The sequence below is a fragment of the Puma concolor genome, chromosome F2 (assembly GCF_028749965.1).
Source record: "Puma concolor isolate L17-30 chromosome F2, mPumCon1.1.hap2, whole genome shotgun sequence".
Classification (NCBI taxonomy): Eukaryota; Metazoa; Chordata; class Mammalia; order Carnivora; family Felidae; genus Puma; species Puma concolor.
Window position 1 is genome coordinate 35,028,490 of NC_141684.1, and position 14,941 is coordinate 35,043,430.

Below are 14,941 nucleotides of genomic sequence, written 5' to 3' on the forward strand. Positions count from 1 at the left end.
AATATCAGCTTGTATCATAAGAAGGAGAAAATGTATCTCTGAGTACTTCTACAAATAATCTAGACAGGGGCGCTTGGGTGGCTCAGTTGGTTGAAGGACCGACTCTTGATTTCGGCTCAGGTCATGATCTCATGGTTTGTGGGACTGAGCCCCACATTGGGCTCTGTGCTGACAGCACGGAGCCTGCTTGGGATTATCTCTCTGCCCCCTCCTCCCCCACCAAAGCAGTCTCTCTCTCTCTCTCTCTCTCTCTCTCTCTCTCAAAACAAATAAATAAACATTAAAAAATCATCGTCATCATCATCTAGACAAAAACAAAAAGTACCAAAAGTAGAAAAATATCCCTGCAAAAAAGTTCTGATTAACCTCAGAAAGAAACCTACTCTAACTAAGGTTTCTTCCGCCTTTTCGTTACTTTGACCCTCTTTCAACTGGTTCTCAGCTGACAAAGTTCCAATTTTAAATATCACATCACCCTGCTATGCTACTAACAAAAGGCTACTATGTGTCTTAGTAGCACTGTCTCAAACTCACCGTTCTGAATCGTTCTGGTCTCACCCACCATCCAATTTCTGTCCAACTATGTCCAGTGTTCTAGACCGGTGGCTTACGAACCTGACTGATCCTAAGACCCACTCACCTGGAGAGGTTTGTAACAATACAGACTCCCAGTCCCCACCACAGGAATCAACCCCCAAAACTTCTATATCTGCCTCAGCTGCGTCAAACTGACTCTGGGTTTTTGGACTAAATGACTCACCAGCTTGAATGTTTACATAATACTGATGAATGTGCTTTAAAACACAAACACTGATTGAATGTTATGATGGGCCAGGCATTGTTCTTAGCATGTTACACGGGCTAACTCATTTAGGTACTATTTAGATACTATTCCCCTTCGTACAGGTCAGGAAACTGAGGCAATGAGAAGATAAGAAAGTTGCCCAAAGTCATACAGATAATAAATGGGGAAACTGGGAGCTGGAATTCAAGCCCAGGCAGTCTGGCTTCCGAAAGCCTCTATGCTTAACCCTTTCCTCTACCATCCTCCTATCTATAGAGAACAGTTAGGACATTCCAATACAAATTATAAAAAATCCAAAGACTTCCTCCTAGCATCTATTAAGTAAATTGCAAAATATTCTTATTCATGATCATTTCTCTTCCCAGGCATGCTGTGGCACAGATAAGTCTGTTATAAAAGTATTTCAAGGCAGGTATCAAAAATGGTGTTGAAACTATATTTTTATGTGTGCATGTGTTCACAATGATGTTCTTTATGTAAAGAAATACGGGGCACCTAGGTGGCTGAGTCGGTTAAGCGTACAACTCTTTTTGTTTTTAATTTGATTAATGTTTATTTATTTATTTATTTATTTATTATTTTTTTTTTTTCCAACGATTATTTATTTTTGGGACAGAGAGAGACAGAGCATGAACAGGGGAGGGGCAGAGAGAGAGAGGGAGACACAGAATCGGAAACAGGCTCCAGGCTCTGAGCCATCAGCCCAGAGCCCGACGCGGGGCCCGAACTCCCGGACCGCGAGATCGTGACCTGGCTGAAGTCGGACGCTTAACCGACTGCGCCACCCAGGCGCCCCTGTTTATTTATTTTTGAGAGAGAGAGAGAGCACGCACAAGTGGGAGAGGGTCAGAGAATGAGGGGGACACAGAATCTGAAGCAGGCTCCAGGCTCTGAGCTGTCAGCACAGAGCCCGACGCGGGGCTTAAACTCATGGACTGTGAGATCATGACCTGAGATGAAGTCAGACCCTTAACCAACTGAGCCACCCAAAGCATCCAACTCTTGATTTTGGCTCAGGTTGTGATCTAACAGTTCATGAATTTGAGGCCTGTGCCGGGCTCTGTGCTGACAGGGTGGAACCTGCTTGGGATTCTCTCTTTCCCTCTCTCTCTGCCCCTCCCCTGCTCTCTCTCTCCGTCCCTCTCTCTCAAAATAAATAAATGTACACTTAAAAATACATATCTGCACACGCATATATACACATTCAGGCTGTTTATCCTACAGAAAGTCTAAGGGGAAACGTAGCCACATTTGACAGTTAATTCTGTGTGGTTTTTATCTGAAATTCACATCTGAATTTTGTCTAATGAAAAAATTCTTAAAGTTTAAAAACAAGGTATTTTATGTACTTTGAAGCAAGCGTAAAACAGCAGCTATATCCTGTTTTCTTGGAGAGTCTTCATTTAAGCCCTTCATTTAAAATTCCTCCTATTGGGGCGCCTGGGTGGCTCAGTCAGTTAAGCGGCCGACTTTGGCTCAGGTCATGATCTCGCGGTCCGTGAGTTTGAGCCCCGCGTCAGGCTCTGTGCTGACAGCTCAGAGCCTGGAGCCTGTTTCAGATTCTGTGTCTCCCTCCCTCCGACCCTCCCCCGTTCATGCTCTGTCTCTCTCTGTCTCAAAAATAAAATAAAACGTTAAAAAAAATTAAAAAAAAAAATAAAATAAAATTCCTCCTATAAAACCCTTCAAAAAGAAATCTGATGGAAAGTGTGGATTACAGGTGTATTTGCATGGTGGCCGAGCTATTGGTTTTAGAGTCTAATAGATGTGGGTTTACATCCTGGCTGTGAAGCTTCCCCTGGCTGAGACACAGAGGTCAGACAGGTCACTGAATGGCCCAGCCTCACTCACGCTCTGTGAAAAAGTACAGGGGCTGATGCATTTTGCCGGCTGAACACATGTAATCGGGTGCTTAATACGAGCAAACGACTAAGTCGCAAGCGGCTGTCATCATCAGAACATGACTCAGAATTTTTTTTTTTTTAACGTTTATTTATTTTTGAGACAGAGAGAGACAGAGCATGAAGGGGGGAGGGGCAGAGAGAGAAGGAGACACAGAATCGGAAGCAGGCTCCAGGCTCTGAGCCATCAGCCCAGAGCCTAACGCGGGGCTCGAACTCACGGACCGCAAGATCATGACCTGAGCTGAAGTCGGACGCTTAACCGACTGCGCCACCCAGGCACCCCAGACTCAGAATTGTTAAATGCCGATCGCAAACCAGCACCTTTTGGCTAATAATAAGGATTATAGTTAATGTGCTAGTTAGCGTTAGGCGACCACTCTGGTGAAGAGGTTTGAGGAATGGAAAATGTCAGGCTGCCCCGGGGATCCAGCTGAGGTCGATCTAAGTATCGTTTCTAGTTCAATGCCTGTACGCTCCTTGGGACAGGCAGTCACCCTAAGTCCTGGACTACCAGTTCTGAACTTTACATTTTCCGAAACACAGATTTGTGTGAGTCACACTCTCATGTGCCTTTCTGCCGTGTCTGCGGTCGGCTGTTTCCATCCTACCCACGGCCATCCCTGCCCCCTCTGCTCTTGTGGCAGCTGTCCAGGACTTGCTCTCCTCACTCTGCTTCCACCTGGCCTTCCTCCACATGCCCACTCCCCGCTCCCTGCCCCCACGCTGCTGAAACTGAGGTCTCGAAGGTTACCAGTGACATTCTGATCGCCACATCCAGAGTTTAGCCTTATCTTCCTGGACCTTGCTCTATTAATTATCATTCTCTCCGTATCTCCAGGCACCTATCTTTCAGTCTATAAATGTTCTCCAATCTCCAGCAACCTTAAAAAATAATGAAAATTAATAACCTTGGCCTCATGTCGCTCTCCAGCAACTGCCACATTTCTGGAACTCCAGCTTTCTAGTGGTCAAAAGTTTGGATTCTAGAAACTTTAGCTCCCAGTTCTGCCATCTCTAACTCTAGGATCTTTTGTTTAACTTTCTAGTGCTTCAGTTTCCTCCTCTGTAAAATAAGGCTATGGATAACACCTGCTTTTTAGGTTGTTCTAAGAATTAATGCATCAACACAGAACCTTGTCATACAGAACGTGGTCAATAAATGTTAACTATTATCTAAGCCCTACATTCTCTCTTTCATTCTTCAATGTACCAGAACCTGGCTCAGGGCCTTATGGCTCATGAGATGCTTCTTTGAAAAGGTCACCTGTGACCTACTACTTGTCAGTGGATGGCCCTCTATTGCATTTGACATTACTGGTTATTTCCTCCTTCCTGAAACCCTCTAGTGCCTCATCTGTTGCCACATCCTGCTGAGTACGTCATCATGCCCTAATTAAACTGAGGGAATACACACATGCACACACACATACACACACTTTCAAGCTTCTGCTCTTGTGCAACTACCAATGCCATCACCAGGGAAGGCTCTTCCTCAGTCTAGTCCTCACCTCCAGTCTCAAGCCTGACTTGTCCCCCTCACGGTCCAGAGCCTTCTCCCCTCATGCCGACTTCCACGTATCCTTCAAGATGCCTCTCAGACCTCACTTCCCCAGGAACGCCTCCTTAATACCCTTCTCCCTCCAAAACTGGGTTAGGTGGCCCTTTCTGGTGCATACAGATCACTCCTGTGCTTCTCACACAGTATTATAATTCTGTTTTCCCAAACGACTGTGAGCTATCTGGTAAAACTATCAGAATCATTTCTTATGCCTTAGTTTCTAGCTCCTGATAGGGTGCCAGATACATAGTAGGAAACCAGCCAATGTTTATGGAATTAAATAATCAACTAATTAATGTCAACACCCATGTATATTCCCTGAGGCCTTGGTAGTAGATGCCCAACAACCAGACTTCCTGGGAGTGAAGGGGTTAGAAAGAAGTCAGAGGCAAGGAAAAGAATATACAGGGCCTGAGGTATCTTCTCACTTAGTCGGTAGAGCATGCAACTCTTGATCTCAGGCGTTGTAGGTTCAAGTCCCATGTTGGTTGTAGAGATTACTTAAAAATAAAATCTTTCAAAATAAAAAAATAGGGACACCTGGGTGGCTCAGTCAGTTGTGTCTGACTTCCGCTCAAGTCATGATCTCACAGTTTGTGGGCTCAAGCCCTGTATCGAGCTCTGTGCTGACAGCTCAGAGCCTGGAGCCTGCTTTGGATTTTGGATTCTGTGTCTCCCTCTCTCTCTACCCCTCCCCCACTCGTGCTCTGTGTCTCTGTCTCTCTGTCAAAAATAAACATTTAAAAATTGTTTTAAGTTTTTTAAATTAAAAATAGATAAGGGGTGCCTGGGTGGCTGAGACTTTGGCTCAGGTCATGATCTCACGGTTTGTGGGTTCAAGCCCTGAGCTGGGCTCCACACTGACAGTGAGGAGTCTGCTTGGGATTCTCTCTCTCCCTCTCTCTGACTGCTCTCTCTCTCAAAAGTAAATAAATAAACTTAAAAGAATAGATAAACGATAGGTAAACTCTCAAAATGGAAAGGCAGAACCCTTTGGAAGGCTGACTTCACCTTCCTTTAAGCTGTAGGTTCTTGCATACAGTTACTAGTTAAAAGGAATGCAGAAGAAATGTAAAGAAAAGTATATTCCCCTTTTTTTCTTGTTTCTTTCCAAAAGAGCACATTTAAAACCATAATGCTCTAAAACTTCCAGATACATGCTATTTGTTTTTAATACTAGAAAAAAAAAATGCAAGAGGGAAAAATTTGTTTTCAAAAACTTAGGAGAAATTCAGAACATTCTCTGCAAGCTGATATACATGCCCACAGGCACAGTTTATTATCTCATTTATTATCTGCCTGTGGGCATCTCCCTTGCAAGCCAACTATTAGACCATCAAGCACAGAACCCAAAGAATGTCTGGATATTTAGTACCTTTGTTATCAAAAGAGAGTCACCATTCCTAGAACTAGTCATCAGCTAACAAGAAGCATTGAGCATTAATGCTAACAATTAAGTTTTTAAAAATCAAAATGACATCTTTTCAACAGATAGCGCATTCACATGGTTCAGAATTCAAGAGATACAAAAGAGTGTACAATAAAATTTTTTTCTACTACTCTGTCCTTTCGGAGTTCTGTTTATACAAAAGACAACATTTGTATGTTGAATGTACAGCAATATGTACATTCCCCCCTCCCCCGCCGCTGCCTGCTTTTTGCTATATCCAACTATACATCGTACCTTGCACCTTGCTTTTAGCGGCTAATCTATTCTGGAGGCTGTTCCAAATGAGTGCATAGAGGAGCTTTCTCATTTTATTGGTTACATTATATAATGCACCATGATGTGTTTAACCAACTCCCTGCTCATAGACATAGAGGCTGCTTCCAGTGTTTTGATACTCAAACAGGGCCATAAGGAATAGCCTTTACAGACATCATTTTCCACGAGTGCCCGAATATCTGTAGCATAAATTCCTGGAAGTGGATTAGCTGAGCCAATGGGGATGTTCATGTGAAACTGTGAACTATTGTCAATGTTCTCTCTGGGAAGGTGGTTGTACCATTTCATCCTTCCACCAGCTTCCTCATATCTCCACCGACACTGTTAGCTGACTTTCTAAGCTTTGCCAATTGGGAAGGTGATGAATGACAGACATCTCAGTGTAACTCTAGCTTGCATTTTTCTTTTTCCTTTTTGAAAGCTTATTTATTTATTTTGAGGGTGAGCAAAGGTGGGGGAGGGGCAGAGAGAGAGGGAGAGAGAGAGAATCCTAAGCAGGCTCCGCACACGGAGCCGGACACAGGACTCGATCCCACAACCGTGAGATCATGACCTGAGCCAAAATTGAGAGTCAGATGTTTAACCAACTGAGCCACCCAGGGGCCTCTGGCTTGCATTTTTCTTAATTTGAGTATGGCTATACCCCCACCCCGCCCCTGCTTTTTTTTTTTTTTTTGCCCTTCTTTCCTTTCTTTCCTCCTTTTTCTTTTCTTTTCTCTCTCTTTTTTTTTTCTTTTTTGAGTCCTCAAGTACTATTCATACTTTTCTCTCTCAGTATAAGCAACAACAATACTAACAGCTAATGCTTATGGGGTGGCTTACCACCTAGGTAATTACCAGCCTAGGCTATTACAGGCATCTCATTTACGCCTCTCAACAGTCCTGTTGTTGTAGGTACTATTACTGTCTCCAGTTCACAAATGGGGAAACTGAGGCAGAGAGCATGGAAGTAGCTTACTCAGGGTCGCAGAGCAATAAATGGCAGTGCCAGGGCTTGAACACAGGCTTCATTGACCACAAAGTCCGTGTTCCTAGAAACGAGGCAACTTTACCTACTACTCAGCAACCACACAACAAAAACAGAGGCCTTTGGGCACCAACTCCCAGATTCCCTCCCCGAAATTCCACGAAGGTAGCCTACTAATGTTCTCTCACACTCTTACCTCCTTGCGGGTTATGTCTTCTCACGTCCCAGCCTCCTTTCGAGACATGCTCTTCAGGGACCGCGTTATCACACAGACCCAGGGCTCACAGAGATGAGACACAGAGAGGAATGCAGCCACATGTGAGAAGCCATTGGGCATCCGAGCAGACATCAGTTCACCGATAGCAACCACAGGCCTATGAGTAAGGAAGAAGTAAAGCTCATTAATTCGACAAACATTTATTGAACATCTATTATGCACCAGGCCCTCAGAAACAGCAGTGAACAAGACAAACCAGGCTCCTGGCCTCATAAAACTTACATTATTATATTGGGCAATAAGTAAACAAGGAAAACATTGATAATAACAAATACTGTGCAGAGCCTTAGAACCTTGTCATTTGGTGAAGAGAGGCTACTTTGGGTGCGTGAGTCGGTGAAGGCCTCTCTAAAAGAGGTGCCAGTGACACTCAGAAGCAAATGACGTGAGGGAACCAGCTGGTGTGGTTCAGGGGACGGGCACTGCAGACAGAAGAGCAGTCAGTGCCAAGGTCCCAAGTCGGGGAGAGGCCGAGCACATCTGCTAAAGGCAGAGGCCGGTTTACCTGGAGCCCAGGGAAAGGAGAAGGGAGGTCCTGTGAGGGATGTAGCCAGCGCCCGCCTCAGGGCTCTGAGGAGCAGGAAAGAACCTGGACTCCACCATGCTCAGTGGGGAGCTAGGAGGTCTTAAACCAGTGTGGGGGGATGGGAGTGTGTGTATGTGTGTGACATAATCTGATTCCATTGTTTTTAAGAACAATCGCTGGCTGCTAGGAGGACAGCAGATAATAGTGAGGCAAGGGAGCAAAGATGGAGATCAGCTGGAGGTCGTTGGAGCGGCTTGGACCGAAGACCACGAAGGCTTGGACCACAGTAGTGCTTCCCAAACTTGAGGGCATCAGAATCCTCTGGAAGATCCCATCCCCAGAGTTTCCAGTTCTGGAGAGGACTCTTAAGATTTCCGCGTTTCTAACCAGCTCCCAGGTGGTGCTGACGCTGCTGGTCTGCACATCACACTGTGAGCAGTGTCGGTCTAGACTGGAGATGGACGAAGTGGACAGATTTCAGCATATTTCGGAAGTAGAGCCCACAGGACTTGGTAACGGATTGCACTTGGGGGATGAAGGAAAGAGGAGAATCAAGGATGGCTTTGGGGTTTCGGTTAAGCAACTGAAGAACTGATGCCACCGACATATGTTGAGAGTAGACAACAAGAGAAGGAGCAGATAGAGGGGGAAAAATCCAGAGTTCTGTGGTGGGCATGTTGTGGGCATGTAGTAATGTCAGTCATGAGGTGGTGAGTTCTGGTGTTGGGGCAACTGGTCAGGCCTGGGATGCAATTTAAAGTGACAGGACAGGAGGAGGTAGCCCGGGGAGAGAGTGTAATTGGGGAGGAGAAGCAGCAGAGGACAGAGCCCTGGGCATCCAACATGTAGAGTCAGGATGAGGAGGGGAATCAGTGGGCAAGCCACATAACTGGAAGCAAGGTGCAGTATGAGAGACCCAGAGAGCAGAGAAGAGCACCCCCTGGGAAAGGAAAAGTAGACCCAGCCAAAGTGGGGGAAGAACACTGTGAGAATCCATAAGTATAACCACATCTAGGTTCTCACACATCGTGATCAACTGTCAACTCCAAATGCTTTTCTCCTGGGAAAGTGAAGAGGGCAGAAACCCCAGATATTACAGCCCTGTCTGTCCAGCCAGCCTCATGTCCTGGAGTGGTGGCAGCATTTGAGGGGAGAAAGAAACAGACTGAGTTCTGGGAATTGGGCCTGGAAAGGGGACAAGGGAGGAAGCCGCATTGGGATTCAGAAATGACCATGGACGGCTTCTCAGACAGAAGGCCTGTACCATTCTGCAAACTTGCGCACTTTCACCTCGAAGAAATAAGCATCCCTACTCCTCTCCAAGAACAATGAATTCTTCACCCAGTGTTTGTGGGCCCTGGGACTCCCGAGCTGAGTCCTGGCTCCACAGCGGTCTCCTCCCTCGTCTGCATTTTTGATGGCTTCCTCTAGCCTGGCTCCTTCCCCTCAGACTACAATAATGCCACTCCAACCTAAAATAAAGCTCTGTTCCTCCGCCCTTCCTCCCCCGCAGCTACTGCTTTCATGGCTTTTACCCCAAACTTCCTACAACAATGCCCATGCTTCCTCACTTTCTTTCTCGTCTGCACCCCCTGGAATTTGGCTTCTGTCCCTGCCACTGTCTCCGAAGCCACGGCCACCTCCTAACTATCAAACACAGGGCCTGCCCCTCGAGGCCCTTGGCTCTGCAGTGTCAGTGCTGCGTTTCACACAATGATCACCCCTTCCTTCTGGAAACTCTCGCCTCCTTCCCCATTCCACACAAATGCTTTCCTCTCCCCCAGTGTGGCTTTGGGGTCCAGAACCCTCTGAGTTCCACAACTGGTGGTCTGGTCTCCTTCTCTGCCCTCTCCTGGATGATCTCACCCATATGCTTCCACAATCACATGGTCATGAACTGATGGCTGATGACAGCTTAAACTGGTATTTGCAGCTGCCTATGTGACGTTTCCATGTTCTGCAGCCATACTGGAGACATCCAAAGCAAAACTGAGACCCACTGTTCGCACTTGATAAATGTATATACAGGACATATTTGTTGAATGAACTGTTTTGTTTTTTTTCCTGGCTCATGCCCATCTCCTTTGTATTAAAGAAAAGGCAATAAGCAATTAAAAAAAGACAAACACCTCTTCCCCTTCTGTCTGCATTAATGGAATAACCTCACACCCTCCTCTCTCACTACATCTAATTGGTCACCCAGCCTTGTAAAGTCTATCTCCAAAATGTTTCTGAAATCTTCCTTCTTTTTCTCTGTTCCTCCTCCGAGACTGATATCCTTTTTTCACCTGACCAACAGTAGCCTAACTCGGTGGTTCTCAAAGCTGGCTACACACTAGAATCACCTAGAAGATTTAAAAAAATCCCGATGCCCAGGCTCACATAGACTAATTAAATCAGAATGTCTGAGGGGTGAAGTTGGAGCACTGGTATTTCTAAAAATTTCCACAACTGATTACAGTAGGCAGTCAGATTTGAGAACTACAGATTGTTCCTCTCTCTAGTATTCAGTGCTTCCCTCCAAAAAAAACAACAAAAAAAAAAAAAACAAAAAAAACAAAAACAAACAAACAAACAAAAAACCAGAAAGAAAGAAACAAAACAAGAAATAAAGAAAAAAAGAAAAAAAAGTCATCTTTTCTAAAATGCCAGGATTTTTATCTTGGAATCTAATTTAAGAGGATCTGTGAACTCCATTAAATTATACCCAAAATATTGTGTGTAGGGAGATGATTCATCCATTCTCCAGGAAGTCTGATTCCAAAAAGTTAAAGAAATATTAGCTGGAGGAAAGTTAACAGTTACTCAACACTTACTGTGTGTTCAGCACTTTACATACACGAGCTTATCAATACTCAAAACTAACCCATAAGTATGAGTATCACCTCCATTTTACAGGTGATGGTTAAATAACTTCCCCAACGCAGCAAGCCACGGGAGTCTGGATTTCTAGCCAACTAGATCTATTCTTTACCTCTCTGAATGGCAGGACTAATCCGGACCCCGCAGTAGGGCAAACAAGGCCCTCCTCCACCTGCCTAATCAAATGTGTCCCTCCTCCCTTTTCCACGCTCCAGCCACCCACTTCTCTCCACTCTCTGTAGAAATCAGGTAGTCTGTGCCTCTGTCCCCCACACATGCTGTGACCACTCTCTAGAATGTCCTCCCTGCACTTCCCTGCCAGGCGGAACCCTACTTATGCTTCAGGACTCAACAAAAGCATCCCCTCCAATTCTTTGAATCCTTCTCTTCCCCACCCTGCTTTCCCCGAAACCATCCGTTACGGTACCATTAGCATCAGATGATAGACGGTAGTGTTCTCATCTTTCCCCTGACAGGTGGAATTCTTTGAGAGAAGCACCTGTGTCTTGTTCATCTGTGGCTCCCCAACATCTCACAGCACCCTGGCCCATAGGAGGGGCTCAGTGAATATTTGTTGAAAATAATAAACTTTAATTGTATGAGGACCTGGGTTTGATCCCCAGTACCTCCACCAAAAAAATAAATAATAAATTAATTAATAAATTAATAAAATAATGTAAGTGTGCTTTCTACTTACTAGGGAGTACCCATGTTCTCAAGTAGGAAGAGTAGGCCTTTGTCTTGTGAGAATGACGTTTAGGATGTTCTTATGTTGCCAAGATGTCCCTACCGATCTCATAGGGTTATTGTTACGATTAGATGAAATAATTATTTAAAAGCACTCTGCATTGTTAAACACACTATGAAAATGAAGGCCCAAGTATGAACTAACTCTCTGCTCACGTCCAGTGGCTAACGGGCCATTATGAATGTCAGGAAATGTAAATTTAACAGGCACCAGCTACATGCCTTAAAAAAGTGTCTGTCATTGCATTGGCATCTCCTGCTCTGAAACAAACAATTTCCTCACTGCTGTGGCATTCTGCACAGCTGAAAGAGCCACACCAGGAATGCTCCATTGAATTAATACTTTCTTAAAATTGGTTTTGTAAAACATGTCTCAAGTGTCTTGGGAGGTCCAGACAAAGTTGTTTTTACAGGGATGAGAAAAAAGAGAGGCATCAGGAGTGCAGTTATACATACGTCACTATTTGTTCTCCAGTATCCATTCTCCCCTTCTTCCCTAAATTTTAACTGGACATGTGGCCTTCAAGAATAAATACTACATTTCCTAGCCTGCTTTGCAACGAGGCGTAGTCCCAGGTGACCACTGGGATCTGAACACAACTGGGATCCAGATCCCAGCCCGGGGATCCGGCCACTGGGATCTGAACACAACTTCTAGGTCCCGCCCTCGAAGTGGCGGCTGGATCCTCCATTTCCTTTCTTCCTCAGCTGGAAAACCGAAGAGACGTCGCTCCATCGTTGACAAAGGCGAATCGCATAGCCCCTCAGGAAGGCAGGGTGACGTGAAAGAAGCCTGCCACCTCGACAAGGTCGAGCTGCGTCCTCAGCCGTGGGCCGCTCACCATGACACCAACGTGAGAGAGAAGTAAAGTTCTGTCTTGTCTAAGCCATTGTTACTTTGGGCCCTGCTAGCAGCCAAACTGATATCCTAACAGAGTAACTGATGAAAACCAAGTTACTTAACCTCTAGGGGCCTCAGGTTTGTCATCTGTGTGTTGTAGAAAATATAGTAAGAGTAGAAACAGCAACGGTAGTAATACCTTCCTCATAGGGATAGAGCATGTAAAATGATTAGACCGATGTCTGGCACCTAGTAAGTACTTATAAGTATTAGCTATTATTAACACTGGAGCAGAGGTATTGAATGCCAGTTATATACATGGCATGATAGCCTCTGGCACAGCTGCCCTGTGCCATGTTTCATTGGCATTGAAATATCTGTGTGAGGTTACTAAACATTATTATAATTGGATTTGGTGGGTTCAAGTTGTATCCCATGAGCATCGTACGGTGTAGTTTTGGGGAGGTTTTTTTTGTTGTGGTTTTTAATTTTTTTAAATATTTATTTTTGCGATGGAAGGAGACAGAGCGCAAGTGGGAGAGGGGCAGAGAGAAAGGGAGACACAGAATCCAAAGCAGGCTCCAGGCTCTGAGCCATCAGCACAGAGCCTGACGCGGGGCTCAACTTCACGAACCATGAGATCATGACCCCAGACGAAGTCGGACGCTTAACCAAGGCGCCCCTGTTTTTTGGTTTTTGTTTTGCACAGCCTGTATACATAAACTTGCTTAAGTTAAGAAAATCCAGGAGGAGCTTAAAGTTAACCATGAAAGGTACAGACTTGAGAAAATTCGATAATGGGCAGATTTGAAACCTCATTAAAACCAGGATTTGTGTTTATAATAGGAGGCTGAGAGATCACAGGGACAAACTCAACATGTTCAGGACTGATTTCACCTCCCAGGCCCTCCCCAAACTCAGTCCCCCTCCTTTATTATTACAAATTTACCCACCTAACACACTGAAAAGAACCATCTGAAATCAAACACCTCTCCCTGTCCCTAAGACCCCAGGGCTCAGCTGCTTTTGTGCGTGAAGGGAGGTGGTGCTCCTCTCAAAGGCACACAGGTTTGCAACCTGCAAGAACTTTCTGGAAGGAAACAGTAAGACTGATAGGCTCTTCTTTTACTTTCAGAGTTAATGTAATATCCCTGCTGGCCTTGGGGTCCGGACCGAGGTGGCCTCGGGGTGCAGACCGAGGTGGCCTGAGCTGAGGCTGGCTGGCAGGAAAGAACAACCAGCAGTGCCCCTCTGCAGGCTCAGGGTCAGAATGGGGCTCCATTTTGGAAAGCTGACCCTGGGAGCAGTGCCCAGAGCTGATCCCCTGTGGTCTCGCTGCTTAATCTCACGGGTGGGCCCAGGGAAAAATGGCTAATGGTCACTGAAAACGTGGGTCCCCTTGTCTGTGGCGCAGTCGTATCTAAGCATAACACGGGGATTCTCTCTCCGCAGCCTGAGACTGGAGGCCTCAGGGATGTCTGCTCTTTCCAACGTGTTCAGGGTCTCGCCTGGAATGCCTGGTGCCGGCCAGCATGCATACCTCAATTACTGCAGGAGGCCCAGGCATGGACAGGGCCTGCTGATGAGATAAGGCCTCGTCCTGCCGGATGCCTTTCTGCTTTGGGGCCCTTATACCTTTAGGTGCTGAAGAGGAGAAAGGCTTATCAGTAGACATAATGGTAACCAGGACTGACTCCTTAAGACTGAATGAGGTCTCTTAGGATTCCTAAACTTATCCTAAGAAGGATCCCCAAGAAGGAAAGGAAATAAAAGGAGGAAAGGAAGAATGTATCATCCTCTTTTCTTGGATATACATTGAAAACTATCTCTGGAAGGATACATAAGAAGCTAGAAACAGTGGTTACCTTTCGTGGTAGAATCGAGTGGATGGAGGACAGGTGAGAGGAACACTTCACCGTCTTCTTACACTTTCTTGGGTTTTGAAGCATCTGTGAAACGGAGTCAAAAAATACAATCGAATACATTAAAATCAGCAAATAAAAACCAGGTCTTCAAATGATTCAGGGAGGTTGGGCACGGGTGAGATGAGGAAGGAGGGGAAGCAGCAGTTACAGACCCAATTCCTATGCCAGGCTGGGGCTCCCACAGGAGCCCTGTGGGACTCACCTGAATGTAACATAAGTCCAAGATGCAAAGAAATGTGGCCTCAGTTTGGACCTCCCTCTAGTAAAATAGTTAGCGTTATTATCTTGCCTCTGCTACCTCTGAACTCGCTCTTAAATTTGGCCTTTCTTTACCTCTCACTTCACAACTCTGACAGGCCTCCAACTGGCTTCCGTGTGCCAAGCGTCTAATCCCTCAAATCCATCCACCAAACTTTAAACTTCTTTTTGGGGGGCGCCTGGGTGGCTCAGTCTGGCGGCCGACTTCGGCTCAGGTCATGATCTTGCGGTCCGTGAGTTCTAGCCCCGCGCCGGGCTCTGTGCTGACAGCTCAGAGCCTGGAGCCTACTTCATATTCTGTGTCTCCCTCTCTCTGACCCTCCCCTGTTCATGCTCTGTCTCTCCCTGTCTCAAAAATAAATAAACATTAAAAAAAAATTTTTTTTTAATTTCTTTTTGGAAATGAAAACCGGATCGTGCCCTTCCAGCTCCCCTCCATGCTGCATGTCCTTTGCAGTTGCCCACTGAGCATATGATAACCTCTAAATTTCTTCAAACTCTCCCACTCACCCTGTTCTACCCACACGTGGCTGCTGGGAGTTTTC

General features: G+C 45.6%; 1 long non-coding RNA gene across 1 annotated transcript in view; it reads right to left on the reverse strand.

Annotated features, from left to right (window-relative positions):
- The window catches only part of LOC147571926 (uncharacterized), a 41,034-nt gene extending 26,869 nt beyond the window's left edge, over positions 1 to 14,165 (reverse strand). Inside the window, exons 1-2 of the long non-coding RNA XR_015246588.1 lie at positions 14,079 to 14,165; positions 7,157 to 7,334 (exon numbers count right to left, since the gene is read on the reverse strand). This is a non-coding gene — a long non-coding RNA (uncharacterized LOC147571926). The remainder of the gene's footprint in view (positions 1 to 7,156; positions 7,335 to 14,078) is intronic.
- Between the last annotated feature and the right edge of the window lie 776 nt (positions 14,166 to 14,941).